The 26,017-nt window shown below is 37.4% G+C and overlaps 1 long non-coding RNA gene across 1 annotated transcript; it reads left to right on the top strand.

Moving 5' to 3' along the window:
* Positions 1-934: 934 nt before the first annotated feature.
* On the top strand, positions 935-24,622 carry LOC116668047. The gene is made up of 6 exons (XR_004325112.1): positions 935-1,481; positions 2,942-3,134; positions 4,535-5,382; positions 9,409-9,549; positions 19,740-19,860; positions 24,432-24,622. It is a non-coding gene; the product is annotated as an uncharacterized LOC116668047 (long non-coding RNA).
* Positions 24,623-26,017: the final 1,395 nt, after the last annotated feature.

Raw genomic sequence — 26,017 nt, 5'->3', positions numbered from 1 at the left:
CCTATTTTATCACTGTCTGAAAATGATAGAGCTCATTTGTTAATTTACTTGTTTACTATGATTGTTGTCTGTTTTCCTTTGAAAAATAAAAGCATCAGGAGAGTGAGGACTTTATTTTCTCTGTATTCCAGCTTCTGTTTCTCTAGACTTCATTACAAAATTCTTTTCTTTCCCCTCTCCTTTATGATTTTTTAACTTATCATTTTCTTTGTTTCTTTGTTCATTTACTTCCTTATCACACCCACATCTCCCGTTTAGGAAGGTTAAATCATTTTGGAATTCGTAGGGCCTTGCTGTTCTAGTCGCTTTAAAAGAACAGTGAGTTTTCGTACAGAGGATTCACGTTCCAAAGTTCCCTGGCTCATTCAAGAAAACCATTGAAATAACAAATACTATTGCCAAAGTTATACATGCTGTAATAATTGGCTCATTCTCTTCTTAGAAGTCTGTGAAACACTGCCCCATAGCAGACAATGGTGCTTTGCCATGTTGGGTGTGCGTGTGTGTGTGTGTGTGTGTGTGTGTGTGTGTGTGTGTGTGTGTAAACTTACCTGGGAATGTTTGGAGGTATTGGCACTATTCTTGGAAGGAGGCATACCTACTTAGAGCACACTGCACCCTTCCTCAGGCCCCATGTTGCCACATTTCTTTTATCCTAAATAACTGGAATGAAAATGTTTATTTTTATCTTAAATGAAAGAGGCTGCATCTCCTTGGCACAGCCCTCATGAACTCCTGCCCATTTGCTTGCTTGCCACTGATTGGCATGGCTACATCCTGGGTTCTGGGTTTAGCTGTTCTCTCTCTGTTGTGGTTCATTTTTCTCCTCTGTTGCTTAATATAACACAATGTGCAGAAAACCCCTGGCACTGTGTCCTGGGGACATGTACTGAATTTTCCCAGGGGATCTTCAGGTCTGTCAACCATTCTCATGCCTTCTCTGTGCCCCCATAGTGTTTATATATGCCATACTTTACACATTGCTCTTCCTTGGTTTTGCAGGTCACAAATCCCTAACACTTACCCACCACTGCCTAGCCCGGAAGGGCTATCAGTTACGTTTGTCAAATGAGTGCTTTGTGACCATTTTTTATTTTCCCTTTGAGATTTTGATCTTCTTTTGGTGTGAGCATCCACATTTCTACAGGTATAATCAAGTGTAAAGGGGGCATGCGTCACCTTGACTTTCAGAGAGAAGACCCTCCCCACAAGACAAATGTCTTTGGCTTTGCAGTGCAGCTTGCCCATGTAAACCTCTTGCATTGTTTGGAGATTCTGTCCCATGCCAAGGATCTAACCACCCACAAGCAGGCATACTGCTGTCCAAACAGATGGACAAGGGAGATAAGCAGGCCAAAGCCCATGGATGAACATGGAATGAATTGGTGCAGGGAAGCCAAGGGTATTGCTGCACAGTTTCCAACATAAGGATGAACCAGTGTGGATGAGGTTTTGATACCGAGCTGTGAACAAAGGAAAAGGTAAAGTATGAATGAGAGTGCAGTGAGCTGTATGTTTTAACAGATGTATGAAAGGCCCCAAGAACATGAGTAGCTATGAAATGTTCAAGGAAGCTTAGCAGGGGGACTTCGTGTCATCTTCAGCTGAGTCAGTTCTGAAAATCCACTGCTGGGCCAACCATCCATCAATAGTCACTCATTCTTTGTTCAACAAATATTTACTGAGCATCTAACATGTTTGAGACACTGGTAGGCACCAGGAAAGTTAACCTCCAGGAACAAGACTCATGTAGTCTCTGCCCTATAAGAACTTATATTCCATTGTTAATTCCATAATTAGTTATTTAATTACCACTATAAGTGCTATGAAAGAGAAGTACAGGGAGCCAAGATGATATACAATGGAAGCCCAGTAGGACCTGGAAAGACATCTCTGAGGGAGTAATGTTTAGGTTGAAATCTGAAGAATGAGTGGAAATTAAAGTGGGGGGTGTGTGGTGGGGCAGAGAATTGGAGAACATTCTTTTTTATTTTTATTTTTTATTTTCTTAGGAGAACAATTCTTGACATAATAATATTCATTTTATAATGTCTCTTTGAAGTGGCAATTAGCTATGTAAACTCTTGAGAAAGGGAATTCACTCCCTCTGGAGGCAACACTTGGGTTGCTCTGTCAGTAAGACCTTCATTTTGAATCCAAATCTATCTCTCTGAAGCCTCTGACCTTTGGTCTTATATGACTTCTTGGGACCTTGTAGAACGAGCCAACTCCCTCTTGTGATAGCAATGGTTCTTCAAGTTTTCTCCCCCGCAGGCAAATGATTTAACCTTGCTGAGCCTCAGATTTTTGTCATCTATAGTTGGGGCTAAGTAATAGCGTCTACCTCACAGAGTTGATGTGACGATTACATGGAAGAATATGTGAAGTGCTTGGTTCAATGCCTGGAACATGCTACATTAGCCAAGTGCTCAATAAATGTTAACTTTGGTATACTTGTATACTCCTTAAAGGTAGGGACTATGTAAAAAAGCAGAGATTTGGAATCAGACAAATTTCAGATTGAAGTCTGGCTGAAACAGGTAACTAACTACAAGTATATGACCAGTTCTTGTAAAAATTGTAAAAAGTCATGGTATCTGTCATTGCCTTTCTAAATAATTGCAAGTAATGAAAGAGATAATCAAAAGAAAGATTTCAGCACAATGCCTTTCAGTTAGTAATTAGTGTTCAGTTAATATGTGTTTCCTTTCCCCTTTATGGTCCCACAATGATTTGCTCAGTATGTAGTTGTTTACTGATGCATTTACAATTCAACACCCACCTGCTTCCAAAAAGTGTTAGGTCTGTTAGGTAGTAGTAGCTGATAAATATTTGTAAATGAATGGGATGGGCAGATGATGAGATTTGCCTTAACAACCTTTCTCATATGGGAACTGGTGAAGATTTCCCCAGCAAAATGTAGAAACTTGGTGTCTTATAGATGAAGACTGGGGAGACTGCAGAAGACCCAGCCAGGTACTGACACTGGTCTTCTGGGGCCAGCAGCCCTGCTCACGCCTCAAGCTACCTGTCATGAAAAGTCCGATGTCTGCCACCTGTCTCACAGATCTGTCCTGAGGATTAATGAGATCACGTCTGGAGAGCCTTGTGAAGCCTTCAGAAGGAAATTACAGGTAAAAGTCTCATTCCATTGAATTTGGCTACTGGGGAGAGCTCTGAATAACAAGGCTGTGACTAGGTTGTAGTGGATGGCTTTTAAAAATGTTATTTTGTTGATAGTTGATTACAGCCACTTTTAGACACTGAACTAACCTGTGAGATAAGTTCTTCCGCAGGTCCCCACACTTTGTAGAACAGTCTTAAAGACTCTAGAGGATTGTTTGTAATCACCTGGGTGTTTGTTAAAAACACAACTTCCTGGGCTTCAACTTCAGAACCAAAATTTGCAAAACTCCAGGAAGCACTATTTACATGCAACACAAATGTGAAAGGTGCCCCCTGGTGTTGTTCAATGTGGCAGCAGTGCTTTCCTCAGACTCACTGAATGGGGGTTTTTTACATTTTTAACAAGCACTTCAGGCTCATTATCATTGAGAACCACTGTCAACATTCGACAAAGTGTGACTGTTGTCTCCTTCATTGGTTGGAGGGGTGGGAGTTTGCTGGGGGAGAGGGGAACCGAACTGAGTGAAAATGAGCTGTTCACAGTTTCACCCAATCACCGAGTAATAATACACCAATTAGGAAAATACTAGCTAACATTTACTGAGTAAATTTACGAATGTCAGGCAAGGTCCAAGGCACTCTATAGCCATTGTCTCATTTAATCCTTACAATAACTTCATGAGATAAGTTTTATTGTTGTCTCCATTTTATAAATGAGTAAAATGAAGTTCAGAGAACATAGTTCTCGTATATAGTAAATATTCAATACATGTTAATTATTATTATGTCTATCTGTGAAAATAGTTTTTAAAATATAACTTCACTGCCTTAATGTCCAGATAAGAACAGCATCATGGATGCCAGTAATGACTGGGGATGGGCACTGGGCTAGGCTTGAGTGGGATTTTTGGCGTAGTGTGAAGGTGACAGGCACCAATGGAGAGGAGAGTGGCAAGGTGAGGAGGTCTTGAATAAAAAACTTACTTTATCTGGTAACCTTTTCTTTTTTCCCAAGAGTGAGGAGGAAGCTTTATTCTTCCACACTGCATCCAAAACTGAGCAGGTTTTGTAGTATTTGTCTAGATAGGATAAATAATAAGCTGTGGGTTCTACCAGAAAATATATTTAAGCAAATGCAGAAGTGAACTTTTGGAATATAATGTATTCATAAATTGTGAACTATGACAGAGCAAGTCTGGTAAGAATCTTTTGCAGTAGGCAAATTCAACCAGAGGCTTTTGTAAACTCTGGCTAATATTCTAGGGGTGGGGGTGGGGGAAGAGCTCTCAGAGAATTAGAGTTTCATTTACAGTTCCATTATGGCAGGGATCACCAACCATGTACCAAATACATGCTCCTCTTCTTCCTGGATCCAGACCTTGACTGTATTTTCTGGTTTCTTTTGCAGTTAAATGTGGTTATGTGATGTGGAATTTGAGAGGAGGTGGTATGTACCATTTTCAAGCCTCATAAAACCTTCCACTCACGCCCCTCATGATCTTTCCTCCTTCTGGCTGTCAGGAGTGATGATGCCCAAGGCAACCTTGAAGCTGTGTGTTGAAGATGGTAGAGCTGTTATCAGCCTGGTTGCTTGAAAAACTATGTGGAGCAAGCCATCTCTGACCTGAATTCTTTCCTTGGGCTGTCATGTGAGAGAGGATAAACTTTCTTTAAACATCTCCTGAATTGGGGGATCTGTTTGTTACTGTGCCTTAGTTTCATCTAACAAATACATCTGTGGTGGACTTTAATCTTTAATCTTTGATTAGTCATATGCTTTTGTTTGCAGAAAATCTTGTGCTTTTTTTTTTTTTTTCTTTTTGGTTGTCGTTACTTAAAAGGTCTGGAGTTTAATCAATGGGGACTCTTACTGGGAGCAAATAACTTTAAAAAAATAAGTGGAATTTTATGAGCAAATAAGGATTGCTCTTCCTTTTGGCAATTTCACTACAAGCAATAGTCATTCAACTTGAAATCAATGGCATTGCCTTAGGCTGATGTTTAATGTAAAGAAAAAAAAGAACCAAATTAATTGTGAATACATTTTCAATTTGTGATTGTCATTTGTGATTATGCCTTACTCACCCTTCTATCAACAAAATAATTAACTACTAAGTGGCAGTCCAGGAGCAGAAAGAAATACTAGAGTTGACTCAAGATCATGTATTTAACACTTATTGAGGATCTATATGCCAGGCCTGGAGATTCAAATACGAATAAGATATTTTCTTAAGAAGCTGAGGAACACATGCTCTGGTAAGTAACCATTATGATTTTATAAATGGTTCACTTTTAAAGAAGGGGGTTTTCTTGTTGTGTAACCAGCATTGACTATTTGCCAATCCACTAGGTTTATAGCAGCTATTAGGATGCTGATAAGATTTTTAATTTATAAAAGCAAGGATTTTGGTTTTGTTCATTGCTCAATAATATTTGTTGAATTTTGAATAATGGAAGGGAATATAATGGGCTATCTAGTCAAGTAACCCATCTAATACTTGCATCTCCTTCAGAGCATCCGCACCCACTGATCGTTTGGTCTGTTTGCGTATCTTTGGAGAAGGAAACATTTCTACCTCCCGAAACATACCCAACTCTGAACAGCTCTTATGTTAAAAAGTTCTTTTTGTAAAGAAATAAGAGGCAAAATGATAATGGATGATTTTTAAGGGAAAGACTATGGATTTTAGTATTTTTCAATCTTTGCATCATTGTCACTAATAAATGTTTCCTGAATACTACTCTAGGCATTGTAATCAGGGTTGTGGCACAAGAAGCAGGTGAAGAACTTAATTCTTCCAAGGAAATTGTGGTCAAATTAGGAAGACAAGATATGTACCCCAAGCATGCTTCTGTCTTAGGACATTTGCACTTGCTGTTTCCTCTGCCTGAAATCCTTTTCCCCCAGACACAGTATGGTTCACTCCCTCACCTCTTCGGGTCTTTCTGAAAAGTCACCTTCTCAGTTAGGCTTTTGCTAACCACCCTATTGAAAACTGAGTAACTGCCTCTCCCCCAACAACCCAACACTCCCTATTTTCCTCCCATGCCTTATTTTCTCCATAGCACTTACTATTTGACATGCCAGAAATATTAACAAAATTTTTTCTTCATTATCTGTCTCCCTCCATTAGAATGCAACCTTCATAAAGACAAGGATTTTTGCCATTTTGGTAACTGTTGGCAAATAGTAGTCACTCAATAAGTATTTATTGCATATTGTAGAATGAATATGCCCATGGACATACAAACATTAACAGTCTAACAATGTACATAATTACTATCAAACTAATAGTACAAGTGAGGTGTGCTCCACTAGGTAGGTGTAAGTCTCCTTTCTCTCTCACCAAGTAATAGCTCATTCTTGAGATGATTCTTAGGCTTGTGAAAAAAGAAAGTCTTAATTTTATCTTATTTTGTGTAGTACTTTATTTTATGACTATTATGACAAAAATACTTTGGTTTTCATTAACTTTTTCATATTATGAAAAGGTTCGTATGCATTATAGACAATTTAGAAAACATGGTAAGTTACAGAGAAGAAAGTCCTTGTGGCCCCTAACTTCAATATTCAGAGACAACTACTCTTAACATTTTGATGTACAAGTTTCCTCACCTTATTTGAAAATAGAGCGTTCCTATGAAACCTTTTGTAAACTGAATAGCATAAAGTGAACAAGCAGTTCTCTTAGGACACATTTTGCTAACCAATGCACAAAATAAATCGAGATGAAGCACAGGTGCTTGCAGACACAGCTCAAAGCTGTGGCAGCTTGATGCTGAGATGCCGAATATGGTTCCCAGGGAAGGATCCTGGCGGTGCCTCTCTTTCTTCCCAGTGTGTGTGTGCTGCCTCTATAACAGCTCCTGCAGAACAAATGCTGAATGCTACTTTCACTTTCTGCCTTCGCTTTCTGCCTTTTTTCATAAGAGTGAAATTTTCATAAGAGTGAAAATTTCTTTTGGTTAGCAAAACAGGTACTAATATAGGTCTTTTATAAAAGCAAAGTGGAGTAAAATGAACTCTGGAAAAGTGGGGGATACCTGTAGTCCCTTCTAGTCTTTTCTTCTAGGCTTATATTTATTTTTTACAAAAAAGAATTATATGTTTTTGTATCTTGTTTTTTTTTTTAAAATAAAATTTCTAATAGCTACATCATATTCTATTACACAAAAGTCCCATAATTTAGTATACCTTTTTCTTATTTTTTGGACATTTGAGTTGTTTCTAATAGTTTATAGTATATATAATGCTGTAATGAAGAGCTTTACAAATAAACCTTTTCTGAGACTGAATATTTCCTTAAGGCAAATTTCTAAAATGGGAATTACTGGCTAAAAGGTCCACAGGTTTTGTTTTTACTTTTTTCTATGGGAAATTTCAATAGAACAGAACAGTGGAAAGAAGAGTATAACAAGTTCCTATTTTTAATCATGTAGGTTTTATATTGTATATTATGGGGAATATAGCCAATATATATATTTTTTAATTTTAAAATTTTATTTACTTATTTTTGGGGGAGATAGGTTTCCTTATTTATTTACTTTTAGAGGAGGTACTGGGGATTGAACCCAGGACCTTGTGCATGATAAGCATGCACTCTACCACGTGAGCTACACCCTCCCCCCATAGCCAATATTTTATAATAACTATAAATGGAGTATAACCTTTAAAAATTGTGAATCATTATATTATATACCTGTAACATATAATATTGTACATCAATTATACTTCAGTAAAAAATCATAACCATATTATAATGTTCATACACAATAATACAAATAATAATCCCTTAATATCATGTTCAACCTTTCCTAATTGTCTCAAAACATCTTTTTACAGTTGATGTGGTTGAAACAGGATTCAAATGAGGTCTACACATTGATTTTGTTATGTCTCTTAAGTCTCTTTTAACCTTTCATACTTTTCCTTTTTTTTTTTCCCTTCATGCTACTTATTTGTTAAAGAAATGGAGAATTGGTTGCATAGAATTTTCCACACTGTTGTATCTGATTGCATTCTCATCGAGTTATTTAATACATTCTTCTATCCATGATGTTTTCTGTAACTTTAGAGCACTGGTCCTCAGACTTTAGTGGGCATCAGAATCACCTGGAGGGCTTGTTAAAACACAAATTGCTGGGCCCCACCCCCAGAATTTCAGGATCAGTAAATCTGGGTAGGCATGAGAATTAACATTTCTAATGTGTTTACGGATGCTGCTGATGCTATGGTCCAGAGACCATGCTTTGAGAACCACTGCTTTAGAGAGAAGATAGATCCCTTTAAAAGAATAGTTAGATTCACAACTTTAAAAAAATATACATATTCAGTAGTGTACATCAGGGTGACTATGGTTAATAGTATTGTATCTTTGAAAGTTGCTAAGGGAGTACATCCTAAAATTTCTCATGACAAGAAAAAAAATTGTAACTGTGTGGTGATGGATGTTAACTAGACTTACTGTGGTGATCATTTTGCAATATATATAAATATCAAATTATTATGTTATATACCTGAAACTAAACTAATATTATATGTCAATTATATCATAATTAAAAATATATATATTCAGAGTATATACTTGATATGAATTAGTTTTGTTATTAGTATTGTTCTTTCTTTTTTACCCTTCAATTTTTTATTCTGAAAAAATTCAGAAAAATTGAAAGGCGTTGGAACTTTTTAAAGACTTTTGTTTCAGAAAGGCACTAATGTAGCAGGGTATGAGTTTGTTTATTTTACCACATCCTGTCCCAAAGTAAGTATTAACAGTGAAACAAATCTTGATTCATTTGATGAATAGAAAAAAAAAAGATTTCTTATTGTTATTTCAATTCAAAATTATTGGATTATTGGTGAGGTTTTAATTTAAAATACATTAGTAGCCATTTCTTAGCCTTGGTTCTATGAATTGTTTATCTTCTTTATCCATTTTTCTATTAGATCTTTAATGTTTTTTAAAATCAATATTTATAAGCTTATTACATAATAAAGATAATTGTTCTTTCTCCTGTTTGTAACAGATATTTTTTCTAGTTTATTGATTTGTTTTTCTCCAGATTGTTATTTAAGTTTTGTTTTCAATTTCAGTTTTTTTGTCATCCAATTTTTTGACTTACTTCTTTAGGATTTCTTCCATTACTTTGGAGAATCCTTCGTAATCTGATAACTATTCACTTTTACTTTCTTCTAGGTTTTTTTTTTTTTAAATATCTATTTGTTTGTGTGTTTATTGTTATAGCTAATTGTGGTATCTAAATGGAATTTTTGTGTTCTAGGAGGATTCTTATTTTGGGTGGCCAACTTCCAGAAGACAATAGAATTCTGGGAGAGCCCCTCAATGCCTGGATTTACTGTTGGAGAGATAGTACAGTACACACTAGATAACTTAACTGTGCACCATGGAAACATTTGAAAAGGTAATGCAGATAATACACAGAAGAATCATTTGTCACAAGTAATTGCAGGCAGTCAAAAAGATCTGGGGGAATATATGAATCATGACGTAAGAGCTGTGAAGGGCAGGCATATGAGTCCACTCAGCGACTATTATTGAGCAAGCTGGTCCTCAAATGAGATACAAATTACATACCAAGAGGGGCAAGTCTACAGAACAAATCATTCTGGTTTGTGTCCGAGCTTCTGTAATATCAGAAACTTTTTCATTGATCTTTACTCTCATTTTTTCTATGCCTTTTGTTTCATTTTTCATCCTTAACTCTTGGTTTTGCTAAATCATAGTATTCATAGGTGTGAAAAGTTTGGCTTCTGCAATTTACATGAACTGCTGGATATGTAAAACAAAGCTGTAACATGACACCAATTGAAATAAACACCTGCCACTATTGGGGTTCAGTGTGACTTGAAAAGCTTGCATAATTGTAAAACATCTGAGGTCATCATTGCTAATTGATAAAATAAAAATTCAACTTCCATTAATAAAAGTACTTTAACTATCCGTGGGCTCTAAGAAAAATGTTGAAAGTTCTCCATTTTCCCAAGATCTTTGCATGCAGGGAGAGAGCATCATGCTTCTGTGGATTCCTGACACTGGAAAAACCACTTAGGGTCTAACTACACCTCTATTATAAGTACCCCTTGTTCCCAAATAAATATTGAGTCAGTCAAAGGAAAGAAGTAATAATGTAATTCATTAAGCAACTTTTGTGATTCAACTCCTGCATATATCTTACTTTATTTAATTGCTACTGATTTCCACGATTTAGTTATTCTTATTTGTGTTCTATTGGTAAGGAAATTGAGTTTCTGTGTATGGTCATTTAAATGGATAAGCTGGAATTCAAATCAAGATCTGTATTAACACATGAGAAAGTATGTGCTTTCTCTTCCACTGCATTCCATGTTTGAACTTTTCTTTATAGCCAAACATCAAAATTCAAATATCTACAGGTACCAGGCAGAGAAGGTAGAATAGGCCACTTAGGGACTGGGATGAACTGGGGGCCTTGTGCCTTGGTCAGAGGGAAGCTGCCAATCATTTTCAGCCAGTTGTGGCCATGGAAAAGTAGGTTTGATGTTTCTAAATATTCTGACTTTTCAAAAGAAGGCAGAAGCCTACATTTTGATTTGAAATCTGTCAATGTTTAAATATTGGCAGTTAACTAAAATTTATTTTAGGTGTGTGCACCAAATAAAACATATCTGTTGGTTGTATTTAATCCCTGCTTTATACTTTGCTTCAACTAACTAGACTTTCAGATATGACAAAGAATTAATTAGAACAGTACTGTCCATTATAAATAAAATGCCATCCATCTATTCAAATATAAATTTTCTAGTGGCCACATTTAAGAAGTACAAAAGGGTGAAAATAAATTTAATAATATATTACTTATCTTAATATACCCAAAATATTATTTTAGCATATAATGAATATAAAAATTATTAGTGAGATATTTTACTTGCAGCACATCTCAGTTTGGACTAGGCACGTTTCCAATGCCCTATAGCCACATGTGGCTATTACTTACCATTATTGAGCAATGTCTGAGTAGAATGTACAAATTTCTCCCAGGTTAAGATGTTTATTCAGGAATTTATTCCCCACCAGGAAATCATGCCCGACCCTATCTGTTCTCAGAGTTTGTCAAAAGCCATTGCTTTTCTTCATCAAATGAAGGGGAATTTCCCATTCTTTCAGCTATGACAGACTCGATTTGTTAAGATAAATTGGTGAGTAAATTTACTTTAGTATCTTGGGAATTTTGCATTGAGTAATTTATTAACAAACATGAAATTTGCTCAATAAATATCAAGTAAACAAGAGCGTAAAGAATATCAGGTTTTCAAACTGATAATTAACGTTCTGAAGCATAGTACTAAAGTGTTTATAAATTCAACTCAATGAGTAGTTTATTAGAATTGTCAATTTGCTGTTGTGATACAGTCATTTCATTTAAGGAGCATCTGGATATAAAATTTATCGGAGTTTGGAATGGAGGGCGGTGTGGAGATTAAAAATGATTAGAGAACTCTGAATGCAAGGTTGGATATTTCTAATGGGTATGGCATACAGGTATTTTAGCTCAGGTGCCCATAGCAAAATACCATAGACTGGGTGGCTTAACATCAGAAATTTATTTTCTCACAGTCCTGGGGGCTGGGAAGTCCAGGATAAATGTATTGACCACTTTGGTTCCTGGTGAGTGCTCTCCTTCTGGCTTGCAGATTGCCGCCTTCTACCTGTGTCCTCAGATGGAGGAGAAAGTAAGCTCTCTGGTGTCTCTTCTTAGGAAAAACACTGATTCTTTTAGACTAGGGACCTACCCTTATGACCTCATTCAACCATAATTACTTTTGTAAAAGTCTTATCTCCAAATACAGTCCCATTGGGGGTTAGAACTTCAATATATGAATTTTAGGGGAACACAATTCAGTCCATAGCAGTAGGTCTCAGAGATAAATAGTTTCCTTGTATTTTCTCATGTTTATTTTATACCTTTTCAAATACTGTCAGAATCTAAGTGTCAGAGCCATAAGGGACTTTTTGGACTTAGGAGTCCAGAAGGACTTAGAAGTGATCTAATAGTCCTCAGGTATTTAATTAGTGGTTGAAGTAAGTCAGACACTTAGGGCTCCTGACTCCCTTTGTAGTGCTTTCTCCATTATTATGTTGTTCATTCATTCATTCCTTCATTCATTTACTCATGTGGCAAAAATTGAGCACCGACTACGTATTGTATTACTGAGGAAAAAAAGACCCAGAGTTAGCCTTTAAGGAAAAATAACCCTCATCTCTTTCATTCCAGTACTAGTCTCAGTAGAGAATATATTAGACAATATCTGGTATTAATATTAATAATAGCTAATAATATTAACAATTAATATTAATAATAATAGCTAATAGCTCTTAAGCACCAAAAGTATGTCAGGCTATGCCAAGCACTTTATATACATTATCTATTTTAATCCTTACAAGTTTGTGAGTATTTATTACATACTTGTTTTACAGATGAGGAGAAGTAACTTAACCAAGGCCATGGAAAAAGCTTGGAAAGTGGCCACACCAATGTGGATTCAGGTCTATCTGACTTCAAAGTCCAGCTATTTTCAAGTGTAATGGAGATATTTTCTTTGGAACTTGTCAAGACATTATATGACTCTTCTTAGCTTTTAGAGACTGAGCTAGTGTACAGGACTCAGAGCCAACGTTTTTAAGATCCAGTTAAATTTGTCTAGCTCTAGAGATGGGGACAAAGGTTTTGTGTGCACAATAACCTTGAGGAGGAGATTTGCCTATTTTGAAGGATTTGAAACTTAGGCTCAGAGAGCTAAGTTTTTTCCTAGGTCAATCGGTTAAGAGGTGGGAGAACCAGTAGTTAACCCCCCTATTTGCTGCCTCTACTGCTTTGGGTACCCTGAGAGGAATTACTGAGATTGTGGCAAGCCTGTGTTTTTCAGACTTTTTCTGAAGGTGGCTGTCCACAAGCTATGTCTTTTAAAAGCTATATAAACTTCTCTCCCAGACAAGTAAAGGACTCTGCTGGAGCCAAAGGGGACTTAAAGACAATTAGCTTGTGAATCAAAGAGCCCTCTGATGCTTCACCAGAAGAGACAGTGCAGGGACAACTGGCTTAGAAGCAGGAAGTCTACACCGTGTCAGCCAGCTGGAGTAGAAATATGAGACTGGAGCGATTTCCTGAGACAGCAAGTCCCCTGTTATAGGCCCTTTGTGGCTTTCACTTGGGTAGGGAGGGAGTAGTTAAGGTCTCCCAAGCCAGCTTGGCCACCTGTCACCCCCTAGCACCATTTCATTTGGTTAACACCTAGCCCCTCAGGGGGCCTGTGGTGAAGGCCGTGCTGGCCACATCCTCTGTAAAGTTCTGCTTGATTCTCTATAACATCCGTTTTTGTGGTGCTTCGTTTAGTTGGGCTCTAAATCAACCATCTTTTAGGTGGTCGATAAAGCTGGTATGCAGCACTGGTGAGGGAACAAGTTTTTCATTGATCACTGTGACTCTGGTGTGAGTGTTTGTGAAAATTCCAGAGCCTGTATGACAATTTGCAGAGAGCTTTGTTCATTCAGTGAGTTTACTGAGCACCTACTTGTGTCAGATACTGCTTTGGGGGCTGGGGTTACAACAGGAAACAAAACAGATGAAGATTCCGGCCATCTGGGAGCTTACCTGGAGTTGAGTAGGGATGGGGAATCAATAATAAAATATATAGAATAGGTAAATAAATGATTTAGCATGTTTAAATGTTTTAAGTGGATAGAAAAGAAAAAATGAAGCAGGGTAAGGGAGGTGTGGTGGGTTGCAAGTTTAATAGAGTGGTCATTAGATTAAACTTGCTTATTAGAAATAGAAATTAGAAAAGGTAGAATTAGAAAAAATGGAGCATGGAACAGGGGTGGGAAGGGTCAGATTGCAATCTTTTTTTCACCTTTAACGGAGGCACTGGGTATTGAAGCCGGGACCTCGTGCATGCTGAGCACACATTCTACCATGGAGTTACACACCACCACCCGAACTGCAGCCTTAAATTGAGTGCTCATTAGAATTAGACTTATTTATGTCAATATGACTTTCACAAAGCAACACTGTGTCATTATTTTCATCGTGTATATTAGAAAATAAAATCTCACAGTTTCATCTTGGTTCTCTTCTTTCTTTTCTTGTCACTTCTCCATTTCCCCCTTTTCATTATTCCCCTTTCCTTTGTTTCTTCTTTCAGTTTTCCATTTTCTTGAAACAAAAAAATTAGAAGCCATGCTGCTTGCCCTCTAGAAACTTAGACTTCAAAGAATAAAGAAGGGCTCCATAAAACAATTTGAGAGCAATACGCCAATGATAATGTGAATAAGCTATGTTCTTTAACATGACTGATAGATGAATGATTAAAATGAGTGGACTTATTTAGGCAACATTTGGTGGGAGGAAATAGGCTCATTTTGATCTGGGTTGAAGGAACTAATGGTAGAAAGAAGGGCAAGCATCCTGAGGAGTTAAATGTAGAAGTATTTGGAGGCAGAATTTAGCAAGATGTGTTCAAGGCTTTGTAGAGAGATTGGCTTGAATAAAGCGGACAGATGTAGTTGGATGAATGATCTTGGAGGAATAATGAAGTGGGAGAGTATAACTTAAATGTAAATTAAAGATGTAGAATGCTGGTCTAAGGGAGTTAGAATTTTTCCAATATTTTATTGAAAGAGCTAAGAAAATAGAACCAGAAACTCTCTGAATCTTAGTTAAGCTACTGAACCATGTTGAATAAAGAAATGACCTCTTCAACTTACTAAAAATCAGAAAGTACTTTCTGTTCCCAGACTTCTGACTTTTTATTACATAAATTAGAGTAAGACAGAGAGAGGGAGAGAGGGAGAGAAAAGCTATATACATGAATATCTTTTCCTTTGGGGACACCCAATTCCACTTCCTTTCCCTCTTATTTTTACAATCTCACTCTGTTGTCTTTTGACTCTCTCTCTTTGGTAGTGTTCTTCTTAGTTTGATGTTTCCTTTATATTCAGCTAACGATACTATCTTTGAAGTTAAGGAGAAGGTTCAAGTGGAGATGGATCTTTTAAAGAACTGAAACAGAGTTTAGAATGGAGTGCATTTAACCTCCACCTAAATGTCCCTTTTAGCAACGCAGTAATAGAGTTCTTTATACTTCAACTCCTACTTATTTTGGTCTTTATATTTCTGCTCATTCATTTCATGCAGCTTCAGAGTTGACTTTTCAATGGACTGTCTGAGCAGTTTACCACACATCCTGTCATAGAGCACTTTTGCTGCGCAGCTTCCCAAGAGGGAAATTTTTCCTTCTTGGCTGCATGATCCAGGCTTATTTTTCTCTAGATGGATCTTAAAATATCTTGTTTGTGGGTGTTCTCAATTTTTATTTCTTTCTTGTTTTCCGGGCTGTTTCTGCTCTGGGTATGTTATCCATTGCCATGGTGCTTGTGACAATGATAGGAAGTTTAAAACTGCTCAGTGGATCCTTTGAGTTTACTTACTGCTTCATTCTGTGTTGCTGCTGATTCATAGTTTTTCTGGCTGATGATGATATGGGGCAGGGATAACATGGAGGGGGAATCCAAAGAAAACCTCACTTTACCAATTATTTCTGAAGCACATCCAAATAATATATGGTATGTACATATTAAACATTAAATTAGATAAGGATATACAATGATATAGAAGGACATTCATTATACAGTGTTAGATGAAAAAAGGAAGTAATAAAACAGGAGGTAGCAAAGTTATGTATCTGCATAGAAAAGAAGAAAGACAGATACAAATCTCAACAAAGTTTATTTCTAGATGGTGAAATTCCCAGTAATTTCTTTTCTTTCTTTTTTTGGTCTATATTTTCTACAATTATCAAGTGTTATCTTTTTAGAAAGGAAAAAAAGTCAATGTTATTTCCCCATAAAAGATAACCTTGATTGATTGTTACACAAATTTAGTTTTTTAAACAAGAATACTATGGTTGAAATGACTACCTTAAAAGCAAACAAATAAAAATAAACTATCACTTCAACCTCTGTTCTTCCACTAGAGTTGCTGAGAAGCCTAGAGTGGACTGATCTGTGTTTGTTTATTTGTTCATTCATCACTTGTTTAATAAGTATTTTATTAAGCACCTGGTGTGTATAAAGCACTGTGCTGATAGTGGAACACTGGCTTATTGCTGTCCTTGGGGCCTTAGTTTCTGGATGCTGGGTATACATCTAACTACAGTATGAGGCAAAATGAAAAAAGAAGAAAAATGAGTTGAAAAAAAGATATGAAGGGGACAGTTTCCATTTCTGCACTTATTCACCTGCAGATCATGTGACATATTATAATCCAGAGTTTTAATTAGAAAAATAAAATCCCTATAATTAATCATAGCAATGGTTAACATTTATAAAGCACATACTGTGCTGTAAGTAAGCAGTTCTTAAAAGGTAGTTTATGGTTCCTTGGGATCCCTGAGACTATTTCAGGAGGTCTACGAGGTCAAAACAATTTTCGTAATAATACTAAGACAGTATTTGCTTTTTTTTGTTTTTAACTCTGTTGGCATTTGCAATACTAGTGAAAACCATTACCAAATAGTGGGTAAAACTGTTGGTGTCTTAACATGAATCAAAGTAGTGGCACCAAAATATACCACTAATGTATTACTGTATTTATCATTGCCATGGAAAAACAATGTTAATTTCACTTAAGAATGCCTTGATGAAGCAATAAAAATGATTAATTTTATTATATCTAGACCCTTGAGTACACATCTATTCAATAGTCTATGTGACAAAATGGGAAACACATATAAAGAACTTCTGATGCACATGAGAGAGCATGGTTCCTGTCTCGAGGAAAGACACTTGTATGTGAGTGAGTAGACACTTTTTTTCCATGAAACACTATTTTTACTTGGAAGAACAACTGACAAGCAAACTACATTTATTCAAACATTTGGCAGACATTTTCTCCAAAATGAATGAAGTGAGCCTGTCACTTCAGGGAAAAACAACTGACAGTATTTGTTGCCAATGATAAAATTTGAACTTTCATGTGAAAATTAGAATTTCGGAAGATTTGTGTCTGGCACCATGAACTTGTCAGCTTCCCAAAACCTAAAGACATTTCCAGTGAGACTGTAGGGCTATTAATGAATGTGATTTTTTTTTTCCGTTTTGTGTAATGAAATGTGTCAATGTTTTGGAGATCTGCATAACTTAGCGAACCAACACTTTGCAGATGACCAATGAATGATGTTATAAAATCATATGTGAATAAGAGATCCACTCAAAGTGCAAGATGGACCAGTGTATTTTAATGCAGCAGAGAATGAAAAGTTTATTGGTATCATTTCAGATTCCACATCGCAACGAGCCTTACTACTACTTGTCAAATTGGTAGAGTGTCAGAGAAAAATGCCCATAGTTACCTGAAAAGACTAGTAAAATACTCCTCTAGATTTTCTTGATCTACTTAAAACAACATATACTTCAAGCAAAGAAGATATCTGTGATTTCTACTGATGACAAAGGTTTGTTGTCTACATTTATAATGGAAGGAAATGCTAATTTTCAGTTAAAGGTCAGTGAAGATCTATAAGCTTTTTTGTCCAAGTTCACATATTCAAGGATCTTCAGACTCAAGTAGAGAACTCCTGGCTTAGGGTAGGTTTCATGTCCTTTTACCTATGTTTCCAGCCTGGGGGTGGGCAAGCGCTAGTAGACAGGGGACAAATAGCAGCAGCAGCCATAACAGCAGTGGTAATAGTGGCGGGAGTAACAGCGTAGCAGCAACAGCAGTAATGGCTGTTGAGCACTTACTCCACGCCAGGAGCTCTTCCAAGTGCTTTACATGTAAAGACCAGAAATCAGGCAACTCTTCATTAGGAATAAAGAAACCTGGGTAATCCACACACTGGGGGAATAATTTAAAGAACTAACAAATTAATCATAATTTTAATGTTTTAGGTATTCCTTAACTTTCTGAAAAATGAAATAGAAGAGTTTGGCTCTATCGGAGTTCAGAAATTAGAATCGGCTCTCAAATTCTGTAATTTTTTTAAAAGCCATAGTGTTGAAATGTTGAATTACAGCTTCGTAGCTCATGTGAATATGCATTTTTAATAGTATTCATAAGAATATAGGATATAGTATAGCATAGCTAAATTATCCTACAGCCTACATGAAATACGTATAAAATTATAAATTTGGTGGAACAGTTATTAACCTGGTTAAACTGAATTTTACAGTATTTCTGTACTTTGAAAACTCCAACTTTTTATTATCTACTTTTTTTTCTAGTGCATTTATTTATTTATTAACATTTTTTGATTGAGTTATAGTCATTTTATTTATTATCTACTTTTTAATCCTTGCTCAGACTAATCATTCATTTCTCAGAATTACAGAGGTGCTTTCTCAGTACCACCAGTTTAGCACTGAAATATTTTGAACTCTCTCATGTGTCTTTTTTTCCCCACAACCACATTATAAACCTTTGGAGGGAAAAGAATAGATATAACTTACATTATGTGTTCCTCACAGCACCTGGGAGTGTGAGCACTTTGGTGAATGAGTTACTTACAGACTAGTGTAAAAGTCCACTTGGAATCAAACCTCCAATTTCAACGTTATTCTAAGTATTCTAGCCAATTCTATTCCTTTCAAATTATCAGTGCTATGAGATTTGCTGCTTCTGTATCTATTTACATGGTACCCTGAACTATTGCTGCTGTCACATATTGAAAATTGTTTAAGAGATGTGTATTCTTCTCTAATTGACGCTACAGTAGAAAGATTAAAGAAATATTTGCGATGATCCCAAGTCTTAATAGCATATTGTTTCCTTGGTATGTAGATTCTGCTGGGATTTAAAATCCTTAATTCAATCAGTAGACATGTATTAAGTGCCTCCTAGGGCTAGGATAGGTCAGTGAGGCACAGAGGGAAGCTAAGGTGAGGGAGCATTACAGGTCGTTTGTTTTGCTGAGTCAGTGCCCACGGAAAGGAGAGGGAGGGCAAGAACTAGGAGGGGAGGAAAGGGATGGAGAAGATGGGAGTCATGAGAAATCAAGAGACGATACCCCCACCCTGAGGCAGCTAGGCACTGACTTGGTGCTTTATGACAGTAAATGGGGATAAATAAGTGTGGGAAGGGAACTGAGGACTTGCAGTCTTTGTGAATTCTGCCTAATGACCAGATATCAGAGCACTTTTCCAATGCACTAGGGGCTCTGAAAGAGATTTAGTATAAAGGGGGCAAGAAATTTGTTATCTTCTGACTCCGTTATTTATAAAATAAAGTCTGAGTGGATGTTCATATATTTCTGCTACATGTAGAGGAGCCCCTATATGGAATAACCTGATGAAAGAGTGTATTTTTAAAAATAGTTTACTTTATTACTAAGTAATAAACAGGTGGCAGTTATCAAGCATCTACTCTGTGCCACCCTTGAGGTTAAGGACTTTCAAATATTATTATTGTTACTCCCATTCTCCCTATGATGGTTGTCAACAGCTAACATTGATTGAATACTTACTCTGTGTCAGGTACTGTTCAAAGAGTTTTACATGTATTAACTCATCTAAATCTGTCAACCCTATGATGTAAGTGCTATTATTTTCCTCATTTTACAGATGTTGAAACTAAGGCACAGAAAAGTCAAGTGACTTGCCCAACCTCACACAACTAGTAAGGAGCATAGCTGAGATTTGGTGTCGTAGACGTACCAAGATGCTGCTGTATTAATTAAAGCAGGTAATGTGTGTAATATGCTAAGTATGTCTCATAGTAGATGCATTTTTGTCCCCCTCATCTTCCTCTTTGTCCCCTCATTGACTTACTATAAAAGAATAACTTTTTAACTCACATGGAGAGCTCACACAATTATTCACCTTGATTTTGGTTTTTCTCACCATCATATCTTAGGCTTTTAGGTAAAGATATTTATACATCATGAAACATAACACAAGAAGAAATTTTCCTTGTCTAAAAAGATTAAAGACTTCATTCATTTACTTGCCTTAAATAGTTTAGTGGCTAAAAAGCCCTGCAGCTATAAAGAGTCCTAGAAGACAAAGGAAGGAGGGAAAGAAACAAACATTGACTGAAAACTTCTAAGTTCTCAAGTTCTGTGCTAGAAACCTCATGCATGGTTGCCCATCTAGTCCTAACAGCAACCCCTGAAAGGTACTGATTATCATCCCTATTTTATGGGTAGGTTTCTGAGGCTAAGAGCATTCATGCAGCTTCTTTATTAAGAAGGGATGGAGACCAAGGTTGTTTCTAATGTGTACAATGCTGCTGCCTTCCTCACAGACACAGGAACCGTGTCTTTAGAATATGTGATCCCAGGATGTTCCTAGCTTGGGAGTTCAAACAAGGAATGGATGTTGCTAAATAATTTACTAAGACTGGATTTTCCAGGCAAAAATCACTCTTTTATTCCAAACAACTTCCTGAACAAAACAGCTGTTTCCTCTTGAATCCTTGGTGGCTGAGTTAAGCAGCATTTGCCTGAATGCTAATCCTTAGATTATGCATCTCTTAATCAATTTGGCTGTAATTAGGTTGAGCTTACAAATTGTCATTCCAGGAATAATGATTGTCTTTAAGAGTCAGAAAGGAGAGCATCAGCATCATTCTTTGCCATCTCCTCTCCATGCACCAACACTCATTGCTTGTGATAGGTACAGCAAGGGGCATGGTTCTGATTTCTCTCCTACAGGCGGTTGACCGGTGACCCATGGGCATATAGTAACATTGCTGTAGGCATGTGTCTTGGTTTAAAGTTAGCTTCTGTTTTCATGTTTGCTTCTCTGGCTTGACTTTCTATTTGAGGCAAAGGAATAATAACATTGATATCATCTGCATCCTGCTAGCATAACATTGGTGCTTTGAAAGATTAATAAACACAATGATTTTCTCAGTTAAGTGTGTCTTCATTTAGATAACTTATTTTATCTGAGGTGCTTAATGCATTTTGCAAGTATTGCTTCAGACTTACGTACATGAGACAGGGTAAAGTAACTCTTGCAGCTCTGGCCTGGAGCGTGTGAGTCCAGTGATGGGGGCTGCATTTGTGTGCTTCATCATTGTAGCCTTACTAACTAGCACAGGGCACTTAGTAAATACGTATTGTTGAGTCTCTTTTCCCACCTCAACTGAGGGAAGGAAACGAGGTCTTGCATCGGCTGTAGTCACGGACAGTTTTCTCCAGACTCATCCGTACCCTACTTTCCTTTCCTGGCACCCCTTGCTGTTTAAAAAGAAGCAGAGTAGACAGAATCCGTCGTTAGCTCAGTTCCTACCCATTCTATATGTGATTGAGTTTTCACTGACGGCAGTCTCTAACATTTCTGACATTTGTGGACTTAGGCTCTCTAAATCTGTGATCGTTGTCTGCAATCCCTAGTCTGTCTGATAATTCTCTGCCTTCCTGGACTGTCTATGCTTAACGCTCAGATTTGCTTTGTTCCCATCCATGCCCTGATGTGTCAGGGAATCTGAAGCAATTTTTCAGTGATTTTATGAGCATGGATACTGAGACCCACACAGACAGAGAAAGATGTGGGTTGATCTCATGCTCATAGAGTTGTGTGGGGTGTCCTCTTCCATGCTCTCAGGGTAATTCATGCAAATAGCATTGTATATCTCCTTTGTCAGGCATTATTCCAGGTGCGAGGAATACAGAAAAATATAAAAAAATCCCTATCTTCAGGGAACTCACAGTCAAGAGGAACATAAGCCTGCAACACGAGTAACTGCAATGTAGTGGAAGTGCCAGTAGGAGCTCTATAAAAGGAGTGATTAATTCTGCCTGAAAGATAACAGCGCAAGCTAAACAGATGAGGTGACGGTGGAGGAATAAGGAGTTGCTATTCCACTGGGGCATCCCCTTGGTGTATGAGTAGACATAACTGGGGCATTCAGGCCCAGCTCCAGTGCCTCTTCCCACAACATGTGAAAAGTTCCAAGGCTAAGTGATAGGTTTCATTTTGCTGTTTGATAGGCCACTTTGATGAAGTGGTTTGGAAGGATGAAATGGGAGCAACAGCATCCAATGGACAGCTGTAGCCTTTTTATTACCCAGCTGCTAGTTAGCAAATCCTCAACCCGTGAAGTCTCCCTGTTGAAGACCACCCCCCGCCTCTCAGTCCATGTCTCCAGAGGTAGGCATGTGACTTAAGCTTGAGTGATAAAAGCACTTACTGCCACTGACTACAGTAATAGCTGTAAGTTTGAGTACATGGCCCAATCAGAGCCAATATGATGAAAGAGAAGTTTTGTTGAAACTTCTGGGAAAGAAACTTACTTTTCCCTGCTGGACATCATTCATGAGAAGATATAAGGTCTGGGGCTGCTTCAGCCACATTACAAGGGGGACTGGAACCAACACAGAGGAGGGCAATGCTGGGAGAGACCAAAAGTCTATTCTGGTGACATTACTTTGGCCCCAGATCAGGCCATGCCAGGAGCTGGAACAATCCTTGGCCTTTTCTGCTATGTGAGTGGATGAAGCCCCTTTTTTGTTTAGACCAGTTTGGATTGGATTTTCTGTCTTTATTCACACATGGTTGAAGAATCTAGAAATGATTATTCTGAAGAGGAAAATATCCAGGAAGAACATGAATGCCTTCCAAATATGTGAAGGATACTGGGTAGGAGAATTTCTTGAATATTCTTGTGTGTTTCCAAGGGGTGGAACTAGAATCAGTGAGTAATTTCAGGTGGTCAGATTTCAGATCAATGTAAGGAATAACTTTTTAACTTCTGAAGCTCTACCCAATGAAAGCTCCTAAGGGATTTGATTCAACATGAACTTAAGGAAAAACATTCGAGAATGAGTGGACGAAACATCCCTCCCCCTATGCTAAAAGCATCTTAAAATGGTACAAGACAGTTTATTTTATTTTTGAGTTTCTACTGTATATAATTTATTGTGATAAGCACTTCAGGAAATGTGACAGTGCCCTTGTGAATTTTAGAATTTTTGTTTTTCTCCTCTTCACTTTCAAGTTCCTTTACATTTTTTCCCCTAGACACCCTTTCTCTCTCATTTTTTTCTGTCAACCAAGAACATGTTTCTCTACTTTGTCACTAAGGCTAATTCCTCCATCTTTGCCTGCAATTCTTTGGTTAATTTTTTTTTAATTGAAGGCATGATTTTTTTCTTTATTTTCTTTATTTTTTGATTTACATGGTCCAAGACAATTTATAGTGGTCTTGAGTCACATTTATCACTGTATGACATCTTAATACCAGAACTTTCATTTAGCTTTAGAATTCCTCAAAGTCAAAGCAAATGTAGCTATTTACTTATTTACTCCTATTTCTATAAAACAAACTATAGGCTGTGACCCATTATTGGCTATGAAATCAATTTGGGGATTTGGGACCATCATCCTTTTAATGAAAGAGAAGAGAATCACATGTAAAAAGGGCAGGAGTTGCTCTGTGAAACTTTTGATTCCCTTTTATGAATAAAACATACAGAGAGAGAGACAGTATAGGGAAATGGCTATAAGCTGAACTTTGGAATTGGACTACAAAGATTGAAATTCTAGGTCTACCACTTACTATTATGACAGTTACATGAGATGATACAGGTAAAGAACTGAGCAAGAACCTGGCACCTAGTAAGCACTCAATAAATATTAGCCACTCGGTTATTGTTATTATTATTAGATAATTCTTAGAATCTAGAAATCGGCTCCTATGAGATAGAGGTGAATATCTATCCTTGCTTTTCAATCCTCCAGATTTTGCCAAACAACCTGAAACTTTACAATTTTGCAAGGGAGAAAAAATGACCAGATGTTTCTTGTATCCTCTGGTAGTGTTGGAAAATGCTACATTGCTAATTGCTATCCAAAGCCAATAGCAGGACCGTGAAAATAACTGAGTCATTAGGCTGTAAGCCTTCCCTTTAGACAAAAGGCATGTTTATTCATCTTTATATCCCCGGCATCTCCCAGAGTACCTGGAAAATAACTGCTTAGCTGCCTAAATGTTATTAAATGTCTCTAATATTTGGTCTCTTAGCTTTTGATACTCTTCCCACCACCTAAAACTTCTCCGTTCTTTGTTTCATCAAAGAATCATTCATGGTTCCTAAGAAAAAGAAAATCTCCCATATCCTGTTCCCCTAAAGGCCTGAAAACATGCAAGGAACACACACACACACACACACACACACATCACATCACATCACACATATGTGATGCCATATTAATGGCTTCACAATCTTCAGGGATAGTGGCTGTTTTTAAGCATCTATTATATATCCTTGTCACTGAACTCATGATTTCCCACTTTATCTCATTCAGAACCCATGGATGAATACCATCTGGTCCTGGTGATTTACTGCATAGAGTCCCTCAAGTTGCTCCTACCTTTCTCCTCAGAGACCGAAGAATCTCTGTCAAGGCCGTTCTCTGCTTTGCCATAAAATGTGTCCTTGGAACAGGAATTTCCCCATTGTCTTCTCCAATAAATACTGATTCAAAATATTCATTTAGCTGCTCCTCTCCTTCATCATTCCATTTAATATCCTACTTCTCCTAATGAAAGCTCTCAGCATAACAGATACAGTCACCTTACTAAAATGCCGTGGGCTCTTTACTGCTGCTCTTATTTATCCTGATGCCGCACATGTTTTGCCCATTCCCTCTGACCTCTGTTAGTTCTTGGCTGATGTAGTTTGAGTTCCCATCAGAGCGTGTGACCTACAAAGTGCTCTCTTTAAAATAGAGCACTTTAAGACAGTTACTCTTTTTCTACTATAAAATGAGAACATGTTCTGCCTAGAAATTTTAGAAAATTTAGAGAAGTATGAGAGCACATCTTTCTAAACAAGCACTGATGGTGCATGATTCAGGGGCCAACCTTTTGCGTTTCTTTCTGAAACATATCCTATCTGATTTCCTTCTCCCCCGTCCTTTCATTCCTGTGTGCTGCACTGTAGGGGGAGTGAGGTACCTCTCCTGTACCTCTGACGTGTAGGGTTGTGTCTTCCCTCAGCCTCTGTGAAGAATATGTTATCAAGTATCTTCTGCAAGCAGGCCTGGCCCTCGAGGGCTTCAGCTGCTGGATAGCTGGAAGCACTCACCACCCCAACTCACCACCTCTGTTCTCACTTAATTCCACTTCCTCAGTGACACCCAGGGCCTCACCAGATTCTCTCTTTTGCATCAAATCTCCTTTTTTTTGTTCCACAAGCCCCAAGTTTGCTTCTCTTCTTCCCACAGGCTTTCAGGTCTCTTACACTTCAGCGAATTTCAGACCAGTCTTGTAACTGACCTTTGACTTGGCCCCAGGACTTTCTCTGGTGAACTTCCTTTCTCTGGTGGATCACTCTGACCAAGATTCAGGGTCATTGTGAGCAAAGCCATGGTGACCTTCAGCCTGCTTCCTCCCAGCTTCCCCAGGGACACCTTGGTGCAGCCCATGCAAGGACACAGGGCTTTGGGGTCAGGCAATATGGATTTGAATCATGGCCTCTCACTATTTGGGCTAGTAATAAACCTCACTGAGGTTTTTATCACTTCATCTGAAAAATGGGACAGTAATACAGTCTGCTCCTCTACAATATACCCTGTTAATTTTATTATTTATCTAACCCAGATAATGTACTGTATATGTCAGGTACAGGGATTTATAGATATTAACTCATTTATACAACTAGCTATCATCCTAAGAAAGCTTGGGCTATTTATTCATTTTTTATGAAGTGTTGATTCATTTATGACAAAAGTTTTATTACAAAACAATTGTTTCAGTAGAGAAAAAAAAGGATTAGGAGCTACAGAATTTCAGACATATAATAACAATTATTTTATTTTTTTCTTATGGGATTTTTAATATTAAAGTTTGTGCTACAAAAGAACAGCTATAAGTATTATTATGACTGGTT

This window comes from Camelus ferus, chromosome 13, assembly GCF_009834535.1.
Source record: "Camelus ferus isolate YT-003-E chromosome 13, BCGSAC_Cfer_1.0, whole genome shotgun sequence".
Taxonomy (NCBI): Eukaryota; Metazoa; Chordata; class Mammalia; order Artiodactyla; family Camelidae; genus Camelus; species Camelus ferus.
The sequence above is the reverse complement of the archived record's forward strand: the minus strand, read 5'-3'. Positions and strand labels throughout refer to the sequence as shown.